General features: G+C 47.8%; 1 protein-coding gene across 1 annotated transcript in view; it reads left to right on the top strand.

Annotated features, from left to right (window-relative positions):
* Positions 1 to 4,906, top strand: part of LOC139104132 (apoptosis-resistant E3 ubiquitin protein ligase 1) — a 57,785-nt gene that overhangs the window by 28,375 nt on the left and 24,504 nt on the right. The window lies entirely within an intron of this gene.

The raw sequence follows: 4,906 nt of genomic DNA, 5'->3' as shown, positions 1-4,906 counted from the left end.
CTTTAATACACGATATTAAAAAAAAAAAAAGAAATTTTCTAAAAAAAAAAAAAACAGTTGTAATTTAAAGAGGGCACATTACCAAATCCTTTCAACGAGATAACTATATCAGCTGTTCATATCGAACTTCCCGAGTCTTTAAACATTTTTAAAAGATTGATCCTGGTTCAGGATCGATGCGCGGTACAAAAATAAAAATTTTCAATTCGACGAGATCACTCTCGTTGCTCTCGTTTAACGTGAAAAGGAAGGAGGTCTAAAAATTACGATCGCGTTTGTTGCGCACGAAAGTATGGCAGCGGCCCGCGGGTGGAATGTTCCGCGCTTAGATGCAGCTGCAACTGAATCGTCCCGACGCGGCGCGTCGCGGAAACCCGCGGGGCGATCGTTCATCAACATCAACTGTCAGCGGTCGCGCTAGTGAACCGCAGCGGAATCCTTGCGCGTGCATACGGGCGCACGCAGATGCGTGTTCTCCGATTCTTACTATTAACCTACTTGCGCGAGTAACCTCTGGGTACGGTCTGAGGATCGCCGGCAGCTGTGCGGCCGATTTTCCGCGCTTTGTCCATGCCTGCACTTGTTAAATCGAGAACGCGCGCGACGGCACCGGCGAGTATCTCGTTCGCGATCTTCGTGCCAGCGCGGCAGATCGAATCGATCTTGTGTCGAGTGACGCCGAGACGACGCGTTTAACAACGTGAGACCAGAGGATCACGATGGACGTGCGGAACCACCTCTCGTTTCAATTACGAATCCGCTCTTTTATTTCCCGGCCGCGTCTATAGCGCCGGACCGTTCGATTTATATTTCTTGGTTCGCGCGTCTCCCGCGGGGTTTTAACGACGGCAAAAAAACGCGGCCGCCCGCGGTATACTATCCTCGCGAAACGACGACACGAATCGGCGTCCCTGCGCGTTGAGGACGCGATGAATTTTTATGGACGAGTCCGCCGGGCAAGAACGGGCCGAGGAAAGTCGCTAAGCTTCTAAGCTAAGCGTGGCACATCTGAATGACAGTACGGGATAATGCAGCCGGTGAACCAGGCGATACCTTTTGACCGGATTGAATTTGAATGGACTCATTATCTTCCATAATAAACGGCTCAGCCGCCGCCTAGCTGCCTTTCTTCTACCGAGTAGCCGCCTTACGTGGTTAGCTAGCTGTGTATTTCCTCTCGTCCCGGCATCCGTCGCTTTTGTTCACAACCTAATTTCGCGATCAATTGCGATCGACCCTCGCTTGTCGTGGTTCTCATCTCTAACGTAAGAAGCTTGGGGAGCCATCGTCCTCTTTAACTCGCCCACCGAATTGACAATAAAACTCTATACGGCTTCATTACGTTGTAATACTACTGCTAAACGAGTCTCTTAAAAATCGAACCAGTCGACTGTACTGTTAATATTTTTTTTTATATATATATTTTTTTATTAGTATCAACGAACACGATTGTAATCAAGTTTCCGTCATTCTTTTATTTCGCGGAGTTGATCAGTTTGGCTGCCGGGAGATGAAATCGTTCATAGGAAGGTAAAGTGTGCAAAATGAACCGTAAACTCGACGGTAATACTCTTCGTTTTCGAGGCTTCAAAGTGTTAGTGAAAACGTCAAACAGTTCGCCACGTCCGAATTAACTTCGCAAATAACGCGCGCACTTCGCGGAATCGGATAACCAGTTGGTGGCTCTTCTCAATGTATTATGTGAGTTCCCGACGTATAATGCATTCTACCGGTTTCTGACGGAGCGACTCGGACAACCGAGAGCTATTTCCGCGCCCCCAATATACGTATGCATATTCAACCGGAAAGTTAATTTAATGACGCGAACGGAACGGCTGTTGGCCTCTGCCCGAAGATCCACTTTACTTGCACCGTCTATGTCGCGCGAGTGAAACGTCGTAAACGATCATTTTCATTATTTCGCCCGTCGAACGAAACTCCTTGAACGTAATCTTAATTTAATTACAAATTTATTAATTACAAAACTTAATGCGTAGACAAATTGCCTGATCGCGTAAGAATATTTCAAGATCATAAAACGTTGCGGCATAATAAACGTCACCCGAAAGAATTTTAATCTAAAACGTATGATTAATTAATTTAATTTAATTTAATTTTGTTTTATTTTATTTTATTTTTTTTATTATAACAGAAAGATGTTGGATTTTAATTATATTAATTTTTCTTTTCTTAAACGTGACGGGGAAGTGAACGTTTCCGCGACTTTGAGTACAACGCTCTAATAAACGCCGATTTTTTTACGGGCTCCGAATAAATGATGCAAGAAGATCACCGCTTAATATTGTTGATTTTGTTGACGCGAACACATGTAAGAGCTAGAATCAATAGCCTGTTTTTTTTACACAAGTGTTTACGAAAATTTCTAATCGTAAATCTCGCAGTTGCGGACGTGTAATTACGTGGCACGGTGCGTAAAGCACCTCGCGATCCATGCGCGTTTACAGTTTTCCGACTGTTCAGGGCTATTAACTGTTCTAATTATCATTACGCGAGCCGATAAAACGGGGTTTCGGATTGATACGTACGGAATGTGTATACATTGCCATTACGTAGCGCGAAGCTGGAGCTGCTACCGTAAAGTGTCGTATTACTCTGTTCGGGATTACGGGATATACCGTTAAGCTCAATCGTCGTCGAATTGATATCCGTCTATAATTGGCTGAATAAAATCCAAGAATGCCCGCGTTGAAGAATAATGCACGCATTTCTTCAACGGCTTGGTCCTTGAATGATCCAATTCGCGATTACCTCGCAGAATACGATTGACGCGGCAAGGTTATTTTCACGTCAGGCAAGAGTGACAGAGCCGATAAGCGCGTTGGCATTTCGAGGTGAATTAAAAAGGAATCTTCGATTAGAACTTGGTAGACTGATTAGAATTGATTTATCGCACAGTAAGCCGGTTTCCACCGATATTGGTTAACCTTAACCGTGGTTAAACCGCTTCCCGATCTCTCTCCGGTTTTGTTTCCAGAAGGAAGAAAAAAGAAAGAAAAGAAAAAAAAAAAAAAAACGAGAAATGGAAAAAAATGTTAGCGTGACAGGCTTGACAAAAAAAAATCGGTCACTCGAAATGATACGAGGAGAAAATTTCTCCTCGCCTATAAATGAAAGTCGTATAAAAATGTCGCGTCTTTTAAATTCCGCGTGCACATCGCGTCCGGTTTCTGTCGCGCGGTCGTTCTTTCTGTCTCGCGAAAGAACGTAGATCCTCTGCGAGCGCCGGGAGAAGGAAATAAAACGCCTCGCTGGGCGTTGGGCAGGGAATATCTCTTGGCCGGATGCGACGGATAAATAATACGGGATGACAGGGAAAAAAAAAAAAGTGTTGTGCACGCATGGCAGCCTCCTCGCCTTATCCTTCTTCGCGAAGCCGCGGACCTCTATGCATTAAATAAACATTTTCGCCGGCCGTCAAAGGTGGTTCCGGCTCCGCGCCCGTAACTTTTGCGAAACGGGCTCTCGTTAATTATGCCCCCGGTCGAAAATGCGTCGCAAACTTTCTTCCGCGGGACTTGGCCGTCGGCATAAATGAATAACTTCGACGGAAAAAAAAAAAAGACGGTCGGATTCGAGTGTAAAGTGGGCTCGGCTCGTTTCTAATTTCTCGCGATGTGTTTGTCGAGTGCAAATTAAGTTCAATCGACGTGCCGATAAAAACCGATTGTTCGACGGCACGAACGGAGCGTAACAGTTTCTCCATTGCGAAAAGAAAAGGAAAAAGAAAAAAAAAAAAAGAAAAGAAAAAGAGAAGGAAAAAAAAAAGACCGCGTGCCTCGGTCGCGTTTCCCTCCCGCTTCATTGGCATAATTATCGGGCGTGAAGTTCCCTCTTTCGAAGCAGAACGATTCCGCGATAATCGCGAGGAACAGACACGCGTGTGCATCAATGTCACACTTGTGCGACGCACATCCGTAATCGGACGTTTGAATCGCAGCCGGAACGGCTCTAATCGCGCCGGTAAACGCGAGCTAAAACCGCGGCCGTGCAACGTCTGCACGGCAAATACCGCAAGGCGTGCAATTTCGACGCACAATGTAGAGAACGAGCCGGTCGAAAGGTTTGCAAAGCTGAGTCGCTCAACCGCACGACTGGCCCGGACAATTTCGATCGAACGGCAGCCAACGTCGACTGTATTGAATCATTATTGGGTCTCGATTTCAGCCCCGCTGATCACCGAAGATCACTGGCATCGCGCGGCGAATCGCGGGACGGTATCGATACGCGATGATCTCGCCGGGCACCACGCCGCGTTTATGCTCCAGCACGGCGAATAAACCGCGCGGCCCGGCCTCTTCTTGCGCGTTTCTCGCTCGCAGCATTTGCGTAACGGCGCAACCACCGCGGTTACCATGATAATCATGCTCAATCTTATCACGCGATACGCATTACGTCTCGCCACGCCGAGGCGCAATTTGCGCTTCTTTTCGGTTGCGCCGCGGGATGCGTGCGCTTCGCATGTTTGTCGCTCCGTTTACTCCACCCATTATAGCAATCTACTGTAATTCGCACCGTAATCATGACTCGCGGGGGGACGGGGGCCGTCGCAGAGGTCCCTGCCAAAATTCACTTGGCACGTCGGCGTCAAGTCGAAAATGCCCCCTCGACAAAGTTTCGGGGGCGACTCTCGAGAGAACTTGGCGCGCGAGTTTCCTCGAGGGGTCCCGTGCGAAATTTCGCGCGATTATCCGAAATTCCTTCGCTCGCGCCTCGCTAAATCGCGCCGACGTCGCGCCGCGCGTTATTGACGCATCCTCCTCTCGACCACCCACTCGCAGTCGCCGCGGCGGGATCCAGCGGATGCCAAGTGGACGGCACTCGGGCGCGGATTAAATTACGCCCAATTCGCTTAAGACGTTCCGCTGTCTGAAATCCGCTCGCGGCT

The sequence above is a fragment of the Cardiocondyla obscurior genome, linkage group LG07 (assembly GCF_019399895.1).
Source record: "Cardiocondyla obscurior isolate alpha-2009 linkage group LG07, Cobs3.1, whole genome shotgun sequence".
NCBI lineage: Eukaryota > Metazoa > Arthropoda > Insecta > Hymenoptera > Formicidae > Cardiocondyla > Cardiocondyla obscurior.
This window is presented reverse-complemented; position numbering and strand designations above follow the sequence as displayed.